Source organism: Arvicola amphibius, chromosome X (assembly GCF_903992535.2).
Source record: "Arvicola amphibius chromosome X, mArvAmp1.2, whole genome shotgun sequence".
In the NCBI taxonomy this organism is placed as follows: Eukaryota; Metazoa; Chordata; class Mammalia; order Rodentia; family Cricetidae; genus Arvicola; species Arvicola amphibius.
In genome coordinates, this window is record NC_052065.1 from 19,590,916 (window position 1) to 19,607,292 (window position 16,377).

A 16,377-nucleotide genomic window follows, 5' to 3' on the forward strand; every position below is an offset into this window, starting at 1 on the left:
GGCTTCCCCAGACCAGAGATGAGCTGGGGCTGTGGGGCTCTTTCTTTGACATGATAGCTCTTTTTTCACATCCAGGAATCAGCAGCTCCTACCCATTGTGAGTTAGTTAACTCATTTATTAACTTGAAATTTGTAATTATTTTTGTCTCTCTTGTGTGGCTATGTGTGTGCGTGTGTGTGCGTGCGTGCGTGCGTGTGTGTGTGTGTGTGTGTGTGTGTGTGTGTGTGTGTGTTCATGTACATGCTATGGTGCTTGTTTGGAAGTTAGAGTACAATTTACAGGAATCAGATCTCTCCTACCATGTGGTTCCAAGGATTGAACTCCGGTGGTCAGGGTTGGCAGCCAGTGCCTTTACCTGCTGAACCATCACGCTTTCCATCCTTTCTTCATTAGAGAGACTGTGATCCTCGTATGGGGATCACCACCATACATAGTCCTTCCTTTTTATCCTTTATTTCCAATTCACTCTTGAGATCATTGACATAGAGACAAGATTCTTTTCCTTTATTTATTTCTTGTTTTTTTTTTTTTTTTTTTTTGAGACAGAGGTTCACTTTGGAGCCCTGTCCTAGAACTCACTCTGTAGACCAGGCTGGCCTCAAACTCAGAGATCCACCTGCCTCTGCCTCCCGAGTGCTGGGATTAAAGGTGTGTGTTTGGGTGGAAGTACCATCCCAAGTCCCCTCCCTTGGGAGTTGCCTCAGCCCAGACTCCGCCCCCAAGACGGCTTTTCAGTATATGCACCACCAGCACCGCCAGGCTGTCCTTTTCCTTTTGTAAGCAAACACATTTTGATAGTTATTTCTCGACTAGAATTCAAATTTAAGGAATAGGAAAAATATGGACAAAGAGATACAAGGCACAATGTTGCAATGTTTGTGTTGAAGTTTTAAGAACAATCAATCTAACAAACGTTGGAATATTGTACAGTCTTTAATATTATGTTTGCAAAGTGGCTAATGGCATGGAGAATGACTTCAAATATAATACTAAAGTAAAACAAAGTTAAAACAGTCTATAGTTGTTGGGTTCAGTTCTCTGATGTAAAAAGTCCATAGAAAATGAGTAGAAACTTGTCCAAGGTTTCTTAATAGACACCTCTGGGTCAGTGAGGCTATCTGTGATTTTAACTAGGTCATAATATCTTTCTTGGTTTTTTCCAGGTTTTAGAAAAAAATAAAATCAAGAGGAAATTCAATTGCAGGCAGTTCCCTCTGTGGGCCACTAGATGGGAATATAGATTGAAGAATGCAGAGATACTATTCTTAATTAAAGAAAAAGTGGGGTAGAAATTTATGTAATTCAAATGAGAATTTATAGACATTGTTATATATTTTTACACATTATAACTTTGCAAACTTGCCTTTTGTTCAAACATCTACAGTGTCTGCGATGCTTGAGATGCAAGGAGGAAGTGAAATACTGTTTGTGAACGTTTACCATGTGGCCAATGTTAACTCAGGCAATACTTCTTAGATTCCTCTCCAAAATCTTCATTGACAATTTCTTGTGATGAAGTTGCCACAATACAATAGCAAAGCTTACTATATGCAAATTTTGGTGATGAAATTCACATAGAAATTGTTAGGCATGAAATTATAAGTAATAAATTCTTCCATGATTAAAAGCTAAAAATTCCATCACCAACTGGGTGATGGTGGCGCACCTTTAATCCCAGCATTTGGGAGGCAGAGGCAGGCAGATCTCTGTGAGTTTGAGGTCAGACTGGTCTACAGAGTGAGTTCCAGTACAGCCAGGGCTGTTGCACAGAGAAACCCTGTCTCAAAGAAACAAAAAGAAAAGAAAGGAGTTAAAAGAAAATTAAAAATTAAAACTTAATCTCAAAATCAGGGTTTAAAGGAAAAGCAAACTATTGCACGTAGTGAGTCCAATTAGGCTGATAAACATGGATATCTTTGTACTCCGTCATTGTCCTGTAACTTGTGCACCTTGTGACATCTGGGAACAATCTTGGTGGTACTTTTTGGTATTATAATTACTATAGAAAAGATTAGCAAATAAAAGCTGTGAAGAAGTGTATACAGCAGCAGCATAATCTATGCTCTGAAACTCTCGGAGCCAAGACTGCAAAGAGAGGCAGTAGCACTGAAGCAAAAACTGTTTAACAGGAATTCTCACAAGGAAGTTGGGCTTCAATCGTGCGTTAGCATTAGCCTTCATGTCTTGAATAAAGGGGGCAATCCTGTTGTGTCTAAACATATGGAAACGGACTCAGAAAGGTTAAAAACTTGCTCCAAACGACACACATAAAAACGTCCTGTGTGGCAGATTTGGCTGATAACCTCTCCATCTGTCTTTTAGCATGATGTGTCTTTGACACTTTTGCCTGTGAAGACCTCACTCAAGCCACGGTTTCACTTAGCCATTGCTCTGTGTGCTTATTGTCAACCTTTATTTCCTTGACTTCAAGCTTTCTTCTGGACTTCAAATCTATGTGGGCCTTCTGTTTACTCAGTTGCCTAAAGCTGTGTACTCACATGTGATTAGTGAGCAAGTAAGTCATTTGACTTCACCTCCAGTAATTAACAATAGTAATGTGTATATTATTCCGTAGTGTATTGGTGTGTGTGTATGTGTGTATGTGTATTCTGTGGTGTAATTGGTATGTGTGTCTGTCTGTGTGTTTGTATTCCGTGGTGTAATTGGTTCTCTCCTACTTTTATGTGACTTTAGGATATTCAACTTAGCTGTATGGTGGTGGCACACACCTTTAATTACAGCACTTGGGAGGCAGAAGCAGGCAGATCTCTGTGAGTTCGAGGACAACCTGGTTTACAAGAGCTAGTTCCAGAACAGGCACCAAAGAAACCTTGTCACCAAAACAAAACGAAAAAAAATCCAACTCAGGTTGCAAGGCTTTCAAGCCAGTGTTTGATCTGAGTTTTCCTGAACTCCCTTCTGATAGTTTTGAAATCTGGCTCTTCTTTTTACCCCTAGATACTTGATCCTTTCATAAAGGATGAGGGGCACCAAGACCTCAACCCTATCTTCCTAGGGCTCCCATTTGCTTTATATTTCAAGCACAAGAAATCACTGTTTTTCTAAAAGAGCCATAGAAGAGACATTTATTTCATGCCTCTCTTTTATTTTCTTTGTTCCAAGCATGTGTTCTTTCTTCTCATGACCCTAACAAGTGTTCCTTCCCCGCCCCCCCATGGGATGTGGTCATGACAGTGAACAAGGCCTTTTTTTCTGAGTACCATCTCTCAGTGAAAAAAATCTATGTGCACACACCCACCCACCCCCCACACACGGATATGCAATAATGATGCCTATTTCAGAGAGTGGCCGCAAGGAATAACCACATGAATATATGCTGGATCCTGTGCAACTGGGTCCTAGAAACCTGCCTGGAGCTACGAGGGAAGGAAGAAACGGCAGACAATGAAGAAGAAACAACAGTTACACAGAGAGAGAGAGAGACAAGCTGGAATCAGCTGGACTCTGCTGGCTCCGATAAACAGCCCCTACCAAACAAGCTGGTAAGTCATTAGGCACAGCAGAATGAGGAGGGGTTGCAACTCTCAGTGGGAGGTCTCCGTAGGAGAGCAGGCCCAGGCTCTAAACAACGGGGAGGAGGAAGCTGCCATCTGATGCTTTCTGCACACAGTCAACACTGGTACTTGGACATGGACACGGGAAGGTTTTGCCATTTCCCTGATGGTAACCTGGGGAGGGCTTTCTTATTTCCGTGGGTCCAAGCGAGGCACTACGTCCTTGACATGCTAGTGTTCGAGTTAAAAACACACCTTCAGTACTAAGGGATTTCTGAATTCACCACATCTCCCTGGTTCTTACTTCTTAAATATTTAGGATCAATCTTCATGATTAGTCCAGGGCAGTTCACTACAATGCTCCATACCACATTGTAACAATGCTAAGAAAGGCCAGAACTGCTGTTGTGCACAGCAAAAACAAAAGGAATGCTTTAACAAGTTAAAGGGAATGAAGCCTTGAAGCTCATCAAGGATCATTTTTACAATAATAGCAAGAGGAACAGTTTGATCATAGGCCTTTTGTATTGCTAAGATATGCTGACATAATTGGGCCACATCCACGCTATCATTATTGTGAATTCAAACACCCAGCCGATCCCCAAATATATCTGCTCTCAATTAGAAGGAGCTGTTGTCATACATATGTGTTGGTAATGATCCTTGTGATATATTAAATCCTGTCCACATTGCAAAGCTGCAGCGTACCCTGATGAGCTGAATGGAGGCCAGGCGATCAGAGGAGTACCCTCAAACTTGTATCACCAGCCGAGGCCCACTTCTGCATTAGCTCAGGGGACGGGCCAAACCATTTTCTCATGACAGCATCTTGCCATCACACACAGGTTTTATTCCTGTTTCTTGGGGACCAGTGGCACTCCTTGGCTGCCAGATCATCTTCTGTATGATTTAAATTTTTAGTGTACATAAAACTTAGTTTCGAAAATTGGTACGTTAGAGAATTCTACCCCACCCCTTCATTTTTTCTAATGGTTGTTTCAGCCATAAGAGGATCTACACTAGCCTGTCCTTGTGGGTTGTAAGGAATGTGCATATTGGGAGCCCTTTTCTGTTGGGCACAAAGGTTTTCGAAGATGGAAGGGCTATAAGCAGGAGCATTGCCCTGCTTGAGGCACTGAAGGCAAATGCAGCAGGGCAGTGAGTGGCCATATGTTTTACAGCCTCCTTTGTGTGAACAAAGGCATAAACAAAAGGAGACTACGTATCTACCACCGAAACATTCACAGATTTGACTCTCCCAAATGAGGAGCCGTGAAGAACATCTACCTGCCAAAGCAACCAAAGAGCACTGGAGGGAGACCAAAATGGATGGCTTTCAGTCAGGGTGGCTGACTAGAATATCATTCGTATGATGGATACTATAAGCCTTAGGGATTTTGCTGCATATGTGCTTGATAGCTTCAGCAACAAATTCCTGACGCATAGTAGGGCTGCTTTTCAGACCGTAAGAAAGATATTCCATTGGAAGTGCTAGGCAAGAGACAGGTAAAAGGAACCTTTTTACAGTCCCAGGATGTGGTGGAACGGTGGAAAGTCACTCTTTAAGTCAACTATAATTTCCATGAAAACAAGATGGACCAGCAGTAGGCGACAACAGTCCTGGCTGCAGGGGCCCCATTGCCTGTGTGACTTTATTTGTACCTCTTAAATCCGGTAGCAACCTACATTTACTTAGTTTCTTTTCTATGAGGAAGGTTGGGATGTTCTAAGGATAACTGGACTGTTCTATGTGTCCAGCTTGTAATTACGTCTCCACCAAAGCAGTGGTAGCGGTTAAGTTTTTCCTTCAATCCACCTGACCAATTTCTCTAATAGCCAAATGATCTAGGGCTGGAGACCTGCTTCGGGGTGTGTGTGTGTGTGTGTGTGTGTGTGTGATTTCAGGTCCCAAAGAGGATGTGTGGAGTCGGTGAGGGGGAGGAGAAGGAGGAGACAGACATGATCCGAGGGTGAATCTGGATGGATGCCAGCAGCCTTTAATTGAAAAAAATACTATGCCTTTTATATTCTATAGTTGCACATATTATTAAACTGAAGACAAGGGGCAAGTGAGCTAAGGTGTGGCATGAGACCAGCTGTTGAGGACTCTAGTATTGACCTTGACAACAGGCAGCAGTCACGCTTTACTTGCAGGGCCACAAGTTCCTTTTGCTAGAGATAAAAAGAAGGATTGCTTTCTCTTCTCAAGCAGGCACTTTCCTCAAAATCCCAAGGGAATGGAAATCCTTATCCAAATGCCTGAGGAATTCTGGAGAGCAGACGCAATACTACAGTTTCTTAGTCTTACTATATGGGATTGTTCCCCTTATTACACGCTCTCAAAAGGGAAGGTCCTGACGTCTTACTCTTTTTCCATTTTACTGTACTATAACATGAATTCTAATTGGTCTTAATAATTAAAACCCAGAGTCAAATATAGGGGTTAAATGCTGAAAGATCAGAGAAGCAGAGCAGCCGATCACTAGAGAGTTCTTGCCTCTACCAATGCTCAGATCAAAGGGGCGATCCTGTCTCTTCGAATCCTCAGACTGAATGCTGTCTCTACCAAACCTCAGACTGCATCTGAGCGCTTGTCTCCTACCTTATATTCCTCTCTCTGCCCAGCCATATCACTCCTGTCTCCACCTCCCTAGTGCTGGGATTAAAGGCATGGGATCCTAAATGTTGGGATCACCTTTGTGTGAGCTCTTTCTTTTAGATGCTTCAATCTTGAGGCCTAAAGTAGCCCCGAACTCACAGAGATCCGCCTGCCTCTGTCTCCCCAGTGCTGGGATTAAAGGTGTGTGCCACCACCGCCTGGTCTCTACGGCTAACTAGTGGTTTAGCTCTGCACTCTGGTCTCCAGGCAAGCTTTATTTGTTAGATTACGAACAAGATATCATCACACTGCGCCATTCTGAGTTCTCTCCATTTATTAACTGAACACTTGCTCTTAATGGCCTCAGGGTCTGGATATGAATTGTAGGCATTTCATCCTTGGGAATCATCCTTGGTGGGTCTAATAAATCTCTATCTAACTTTCCTGGGTTTGGTGTAATTAGGAGGGCACAATGGAATTCCCAGTTCCATGATGGCGGGGATTTTTTCCCAAAGAATTATTTTGCTTAGAGAGGCTATCATTGTACATATTTTTATCTTTTACTGAAGTCCACACAAAATTTTCCAAAAGGAAAGACATTAATATTGAGAACCATTAAAAACAAAAGTAAAAGCGTGCTCGAGAAGTACGGTCTGCAATGTCAAAATGGTAGAACTTCGTCAAGCAGCAATAGTCACCATGCCAATCTGGGAAGGAAATTTCCATGGGGAGTGTGCTTTGTAACATTGCCTAAGGCTGTTCGCTAAAACAGTCAGCCATGGGATACACTAATTCCAGCATTTTATACTTGGAGTATTTATGTGAGTAGTTGTACCTCCCTGAATTTACCCAACTCCCACAAAGGGTTAAATCCCTGGTGTAGCATCTGATGAGAGACAGTATGGTTTGGGTTAAACAAAGGAACCCCCATTTGGCTCAAGATGTATCAGCCCCATAAGTTCACAGCTATATTGAGCAGGGCATATGGCCTCAAGACACCTTAATGACCCTTGGCATCTCAGCAAATCATGACAGAACTTAGTAAAGGTAAGCATGCCTTCCCACTCCCTGTAAGTCAGTAGCAGCTGGCTGAAATGTCCATGCTGAGATCCAGTGTAATCCTGCAATTACAGATGTCAAGAAGCCCAAGAAAAGCTGTACCATATAAGGGCAGTTTTATTTCTGGGCAATTATTCATTATTATTGTATCCAGTAAGCATGATTCGAGGGCTGACTGGGGAAACTTGGGGAAGAAGATACAACATATAACTCATAAATGACAGATACACATACAGAAAATCTGGGATTGTTCACTCTGATGGAGGGCACTCTTACACAACTGAGAAGCACAAGGTATTTATTGTGTATAGCAGAAGGGGGAGGGGTTAGCTTCTCTGGATGGAGGTTTTTGAAGGGGAACAGCCTCAGGTTGCAAACATCTTGGAGAAGCATGCTGCTGTTGACGCTTTCTGTACACACTGTCAATATTCCTACTCTAAAGAGAAAGACTGCCATTTCTCTGAGCATGACCCGGGGAGGGCTTTATCATCTCCGTGGATCTAAGGCTTTGGGTCCTTGATATGGCGGTGTTCATGGCAATGATACACATTTGCTCAGGATTTCATTCACTCCTTAAACAATTGCTCAGAGAATCCTCTGCTTCCCACGAATATATATATATATATATATATATATATGGACATCAAAGACCACCAAATATCATATATATATATATATATATATATATATATATATGGATATCACAGACCACCAAATATTACATCATCATCATTATTATATTATTGAGTACACATTCAGGAAAGATACATTTTGATATTTTCTCAAATAAACTTGTATATAACCCAAATTTTATTATTTGTACATTTATTAATGTATATAATTTCTATTTTATGGGGAACTTGGTGAAAGGATGAAATATGATAGTGAATAGAACATAAAAAAGGAGTCAAGTAGTGGTGCACTCCTGTAATCCCAGCACTCAGGAGGCAGAGGCAGGCAGATCTCTATGAGTTCGAGGCCAGCCTGGATGACACATAGCGGAAATGTTCAGTCACCCGGACTCTTGCATATTTAATACTTGTTATGGCAGACTACTCATAGATGCTAGTTTGCGTCAAGGGAGTTTGGAATAACATATGATGGGGATTGGAATAGAACTCTGAAACATGTTAGATCTGAAAATACCAGTCAATCTACTGTAGTTCAACTCCTTTACCTTTAGAAGCCACTAGAGAAAGGACTTGAGGAAGGACTTCCCACAACATGTGGGAAGCTTTTTCTTAGCATTCAACATCAATGACCAAAATCATCAGACATCTTCCATGTTAGAGGAGCATGCATTTAATTGATAAGGCCTATTAATTCTGTACTTTTGACCATCTCTCTTTCTCTCTCAGACATCAGGACATGACTTCCAAATTTCCATGCTGGCCTGTTTAGTAAAGTTTTTCAAGGGGCTGAGGCTTGGGGAATTTTGTTTCTTTATTCACAGACAGTAGCAACAGCAAGGCCCATTTGACAATGTGAAATGAGCCTCGAATACAGATAAGCCTGGTTTCTCAGAACTGCTAAGTCTATCCATCTGCTCTGAGGAAAATGAAGTGAGATATACCGTGCACAAGGAACCGAATGCTCGGAGCCCTGAAAACAATACAATATTTTTGTATTTCAAATTCAATCGTATTATCAGCATTCTCTCTTAGCTGATCTTTACTGAGCACAATAGGGAACATTATAGACAATAGAACGCTCAGTCTTTAAAGCTGTAAATAAACTCAAGAAATTTGTCTTCCTGGGGTTGGAGAGGTGGCTCAGTAGTTTAAGGCACTTTGGACTTTTCCAGAAGACCTGAGTTCAGTTCTCAGCACCCACATCAAGCATCTCACAACCAACTGTAATTCTAGGTTTAGGGGATCTGATGCCTCTGGCCTGTGCAGGCCCCTATACTCACATCATCATAAACACAGAGAGGTACACATCACATGCATACTCATAGATAAAAATAAAATAAAATAGTTCCCCAAATCAGCTGTCTTTCTAGAATACAATATTTATGTCAGAATTCTTATTTATGTACTTAAAAGATTCTTATATACCATTATGGAATTCATACAATAGTATATCTGATCAATGACTCATTTTCTAAAAATAATCACATGTGACAATGTTTCTATGCTTGTAGATTTGTTACTACAAGGGTCCCCTTCACAATGCAGGAACAGTGGAATGGCCTTTTGAAAATTCTACCCAGACATATAAAGTCGATATACAATGCTGTTTCTACCAAAACTAGACTTCATATGTCTGGGTATCAAGGAATGGAAATATGAATGTACCCACAGTCACCCAATGCAAAGTTTTTGTCTCCTGTTCAGGCATCTCTGATTCTTTTTTATGTTTTGGTTTTGCCCAAATTGTAGAGGAAAGAATGCTTCCAACATCTCCCTCCCTCTCTCTCTCTCTCTCTCTCTCTCTCTCTCTCTCTCTCTCTCTCTCTCTCTCTCTCTCTCTCTGTTTCTCTCCTCTGTCTCTCTGTCTGTCTCTGTCTCTCTCTCTGTCTCTCTCTGTCTGTCTGTCTCTCTGTCTCTCTCTCCATGTCTCTGTCTGTCTCTCTCTCTCACACATGCACACACACACACACACACACACACACACACGCACACACACACAGGGTGGGAAGAGAGGGCTCATATTGGTTTCCTTTTCTGACAGTACCTTTTACAGCTTTTATATCAGAATAATGCTGACCTAGTAGAGTGTGTTAGAATTAGTTCTTCTTCATCAATGTTTTAGGTAGTTTTTACAGATTGTTTTAGACATCAGATCCAGAGGTTATTTTAGTGCTACTCATCATTTTAATATCCACATTTGACCAAATGTTTTATTCTATAATAATATTTATAATATTATCTATACTAATAACATAATATTTATAGATATTTAAGCTCAAGATGACACCTGGCTGTTGCCTCCAAGTCAAATAATACAACAAAATGGGTTTTCTCTCTACTGACAACCCATCCAGCAGAGGAGTCGCTGTCTTATCAAAGACCCCGACTGAGTTTGAGTGTGGTCAGCTGTGAGCAAGCGTACCTTGAGGGCTGCCCAACCAGGCTTAACTGCCCGAAGCAGTTGTCTCCCTCCACTCTACCAGGGAGCTCTACTGCCCATTTGCTCCTCCCCATTTTGGGCATCCTTTTATTTTCCTTGTGGATTCCCAAACCTCTCTCTCATATATGTTTCTCTGGCCATAGGTTTGGACCCAGTAAAAAGGCCATTTTAGGATCTGCAGAGAAACACCTCGGCTCTTGTGTGGGCAGCAACACTCGGAGATCTCAGACCACAGGAACTGGAGTCAATATTCAAGGTGATTTCAAGGCCTAGAGCTAGGACTGAGATTTATGTGCCTGTCATCTAAGGCATAAATAAGCATAGCTTCTACCAGGTGTCTTAGCAGATAGTTCTCATAAAAGAACTCAGGCCCAAGGGGGAGGGCTAAGTCCACAGTTAATGAGCCTGTCATCTGGGCTAGGTCTCTCCTCGCAAAAGACCTCTGCTATGCCATAGTACCACAAAGATATCACAAATTCCTACCTCAATTCCAAAACTCTCGAAAAGGCCATGAATATCTGTGAACTGATTGTTGCCCTGGGGGAGAATATAAGCAGGGACTTCCTATTCTGCCGTCACGGCACATCATCCCTCCATGTAGCTTGAATTTTGTGTATTTGTGAGTAGAGTAAAGCTGAGTATTTCTTCATAACATAACCACCTGGGCCTACAATTTGGCAAATTGCTTATAAATATCCTCTATTGAATGTCCTGAGTTTTGGTTGATTTATTGCTTTTCATCCTTCCATTATTTATAAGGAATTTTAATGGAAATTTCATTAAATGTACAAATAATTTGTGAGATAACTAATATTGCTGTTATATTATCTTGTCTCAGTCATGAATATGATATATATTTCCACATTCAGATCTTCTTTATTAAAAATAACTTCATTAAAATATAACTTATCAAAAAATTCACCCATTTAAAATACCAAGTTTATTCCATTTTTGACTTGTCACTACTATTGAACATTGCTTAATTTTTCATATGCTTATTATGTTGAAATACTATTTTGTATTTTCAATTTTATAGTAATTGTGTAAATAGTAATACATGCTTAATATTGATCTTATAATAATTGTATTTCATGTTTAATACAAGCAATTTAGTTGTAAATGTGCTGAATTTTGGTTTCACCCATTACTTTATTATGAAATTTAAAAATACCTCTAAAATGAAATGCTGTCATTTCAGTATTATGCAAAATAAATACTGGTATGTCCCTTTTGATTTGTGTAGTGCCTTCTAAACATTTATCTGGAAGTCTGAGGATAAAAGAGCTCAGGCTGAACAAGGAAGTGAAGTCTGGAACACATGGAAAAGCATGGGAAGTAGCACTAGCAGCAGTAACAACCAGAACTGGAGACTGTGGAGACAGAGAGGGAGAAGGACTTGGAGACAATTTTCATTATGATGATAGAGGACCTTCATTAGGAGCATCCGGATGAGGAAATGACTCCCTACATCATATTCTAGCAGAAGATGGATGTTAGCACTCATACAAGAGCAGTGGATGTGGGGACAAAACTCAAAGAGGCAAAGCAATGACACCAGTACCTAATCGAGTGACACTTATGTCCAGACAATTTACTGCCACACTCTGTTTTGATCTACTCCCTCCCAAATCTCTGCTGGTAATAATAAGTGAAGACTATCATTTGGAGATCTCATTGGAGACCTCCCTACCAACCCAACTCCATTCTCACTCTCTTTCCCCTCTTTCTTTACCTCTCCTTCTGTACCTCTGCCCCCAGCCTGCCCAAAGAAAAAGCAACAGGAAAAATAACAGAAAACGAACATCAAAACAGTCAAACTGAAAGAAAGAAGAAAAATCACTAAGACAAAAATACCAAAGAAGAACAAAGCAAAAAGGGTATACTTCTGTGTGTGTGTGTGTGTGTGTGTGTGCACGCATGCACACACACACACAACAAAACATGTAATCCATTTTGTGTTGGTCAACTACTCCTGGGCACAGGGCATGCCCTGGGCTGTGGTTGATATACACAATGACATTGCCTTGGAAAACACTGAATTTCTCTTTCCTAGGAGGTGTGTAGTACAATTAATAAAAAAAAAAAAAAAAAACAACCCAGAAACAGATATTGGGGTTCAACCTGAAGGTAAGAAAAGCAAAACAACCAGCTACTGACTCTTACCTCTACCTCAGTCCGAAATGGTGATCCAGCCTCCAGGAACCTCAGAATGAGACTGTCTGAGAGCTGTCTTCTCCTGTCTTATATTCCTCTCTAGGGCTGGTTTTTATGGCAGACTAGTATGGCTACTGGGATGAAAGGTGTGTGTTACCACTGTGTGGTTTGTAAGGCTGACCAGGGTGGCTGTTTAACTCTCTGATCTTCAGGCAAGCTTTATTTATTAAAATACAAATATCACTACAGAGGTGTCAATTGCAAATAGCTTTTTGATGAATGTGAGACTTTGTGTTCCATTCCCCTTCTCGGTGCTGGCAAATATTTACACACACACACACACACACACACACACACACGTTATATATACTAGTTCCAAATCTTAGCTCTTGTGGCTAGTTCGGCAGAAAACACAAATATGCAGTTGTCTATGTAGTATCTTTGGCTATATTCCCAGAAGTAGTATAGATGTATTATATGGTAGTTGAAGTTCTAGTTTTGTGAGATACTTTTACATGGATTTTCAGAGTGCCTGGACTGACTTACTTTCATACACACAAAAAGTAGCATTTGCTGCTTTTTTTTCTTGATGGTAGCCATTCTGGTTGGATGAAAAATTACTCTTTATATTTAATATAATCTAATGTTTTATTTTCCCCCTCCAGGTAGTGAAACTCATTGGTTCACCAAGTTGGACTTTGATGATATCCATACTTTGGTCTGTCATGGGCTCTCTATCTGGGGTGATTAGACAGGTATGTGTTGTGTCTCCCCAGGAGAAATCTGTCACACAACAAAATTAAAATTCTGTTTGAAAACAATAATGAATAAGACCTAGATATTTATAGTTCTTTGCTTGTTTCCTATGAGTTACATGATCTTTTAGAAAATACCTTAATTTTGAACCAATGAATCAAACAATCTTGAGATTAGAATGTAAGTGTATGTGTAACTCTCCCACCGATAAAAAAGAAAACTTGAATTTTACTGTAGAGCAAGTCACATCCAGAGCAACACAGCTAATTTGAAAATACAAAGAAACACCAAAGATAAATGACCTTATAAATCAAACAATCTTAACACATCTGCAGAAAATTTCACCTCAATACTGCAAAATATCATCTCAGCAGTATGAGGAATAGACTATATTTTAGGATACAAAGCAAGTCTTAGCAAATATAAAAATGTAAAATTCTTTTTATTATATCTGATTACAATATAAGAAAACTAGAAATTGGTGACACGAAAAACTATAGAGAATATACAAAAACATGCAGATCAAACAACAATCTGTAAAGAGATGATGAATCATCAAGAAAATTAGGGAGAAATTTTAAAATGAAAATATTACATACCAGTACTTGTGGGATAAATGCAGTTCTAAAAGCAATGTCTTAAAGATTTATTTATTTTTGTATTTTGTATGTATTAGTGTGTGTCTGGTACCCACAGAGACCAGATGAGAAAGTTAGATGCCCTAGGATTGGAATAAGAGATGGTTGTGACATACTGTATGTATGCTAGAAAATGAACCTGTTAAGCCACTTCTCCAGACTCTAAATCCAGTCCTACATGGTAATTTAGACCTATAAATGCTTGCATTAAAAATCAGAGTGATCTGGGTTGTCTTCCTCAGGCAACTCAGATCCAGAAAGACAAACATGATAACGTACTCACTGATAAGTGAATATTACCTGATAAGTAAAGGATAATCACAGTCCGATCCACAGATCCAGAGAGGCTAAGTAACAAGGAGGGTTCTAGAGGCACATGGCTTTCCCTGGGAAGGGAAAATAGAACAGATTTTGAGGGCAGACTTGGGGCGGGCATTTGGGGGGCAGTGACTGGAAACCTATTGCAGTGGAAAATTCCTGTAATCTATGAGAGTGACCTCAGCGAGGCCTCCTAGCAATGGGGGATACAGAGTCTGACCTGGCTGTCCTCTGTAGCCAGGCAAGGCTTCCAGTGGTGGGACTAGGACACCACCTCAGTCACAAAACCTTCAATATACACCTGTCCTGCCTTCAAGATGTGCTAGTAAGTACAATGGTGGCTCAGAGTTTATGGACGTGACCAACCATGACTGGTTCCAACTTGAGGCCCAAACCCAGACAGGGAGCCCATGCCAGGCACTAAAGTTGGATGGCTCAGAGACTTAGGGTAGAACCAAAACACGAATGACAGAAAAAGGAGAAAAGAAGGAGGATGGAAGGAAGGAAGGGAGGAAGGGAGGGAGGGAGGGATGCGAGGGAGGGAGGGAGGGACGGGAGGAGAGAGGAGGGAAGGGAGGAGGGAGGGAGGAAGGGAAGGAAGGACGGGAGGAGGACGGAAGGAAGGAAGGAGGAAGGAAGGCCAACGTCACGTGAATGATTTCTAAGATTCATTCTTGCTGCTATACTCATAGACTGATGGATCCCTGTGTTAGCACTAAAAATGTGAGCCTTTCTACCTTGTTCTGAATGGTCAGAGAGTTGAGCTTATTTTTTGACTTTTCCAAAGTTGTCGACAACAGGTGTGGCTACAAAACAAGATATCCTGACCTAGGGTGTGATTACTTGGCTCACAGAGGTAAGTCCACTTCACCCTGACCAAAAGTCAGAGAATTCGGCTCCTTCTTTTGAAATAGGAGGTTTGACTTAGGGAGTGGCTGCCTACAGGAAACTTGTTCTAGAGTGTGTTCACTGACCAAACATCAAATGGCTTTATTCAGGAATTAATGGCTTGATGTCTCAAGAATTGAAACAAGTAACTATTCTTGTTGTCCTCTGTGTCATGTTAAAGCAGCTTTTTCCGCCTTCTCTTCCCCCTTTTGGTATCGGGGATATAAAAGCATATGGAAAATAAACACAGGCGAACTCAGAAATCAGAAATCCAGCATTCAGGATTCGCTGAGTGGACCTCTCAACACTCTTCTACATCTCTGTGTTTCTTTCTTATCTCTGTTCTTTCTATCTACCCATTTCTATCCATCCACCACCCCTACCCCGAAAAGCACGAACCTGCCTACTATGGCTAGAAATGCGGCAAAAGTCACCACAAAAATGGTGGCTCATGACATAGCCCACCTGTCATCAGAGACTTCCTCCAGCAATTGATGGAAACAGATGCAAAGACCCACAGCAGAAACAGTAGGCAGAGCTCAGGGAATCCTGTAGAAGAGAGGGAGGAAGGATTGTGGGAGCCAGAATAAAAATAAGGAAAAAAATGGAACGTTCTTAGAACTAGAAAGAAAATTCAATTAGTAAGAATGGAGAGATATTTCAGGAGTTAAGAGCATGTAGTATTGTTTCAGAGACCTACATAATTCAGTTTCAAGCACCCAAATCATTGGGTGGCTTACAACTGCCTGCATTCCATAATGGCCTCTTCTGGTCTCCACACACAACTGCATTCACACACCCATACTCCCAAAGAGATACATGCACACATATAATTAAAAATAAAAATAAATTTTAAGGGTGGTGGTGGTGCACACCTCTAATCCAAGCACTTGGGAGGCAGAGGCAGGCAAGACCAGCCTGGTCTACAGAGAGAGTTCCAGGACAGCCAGAGCTGTTACACAGACAAACTCTGTCTCAAAAAGCCAAAAATTAAATAAATAAACAAATCTTTAAATAAAAATAATGAAAGGTTTTATCAGTAATAATATATCTGCACCAAGGAAATCCAGAATTAGATGACCCCACTGCTGAATTCTACCAAGCACTTAAAAATTAATGCTGGGCCCTTTGGATATCAGTGTGGTGATTTCTCAGAAAATTAGGAAACAACCTTTCTCAAGACCCAGTAATACCACTTTTTGGTGTATATATCCAAAGGATGCTTAATCATGCCACAAGGACATGTGCTCAACTATGTTCATAGCAGCATTGTTTGTCATAGCCAGAACCTGGAAATAACCTAAATGCCCCTCAACCAAAGAATGGATAAGAAAAATGTGGTATATTTACACAATGGAGTACTACACAGCAGAAAAA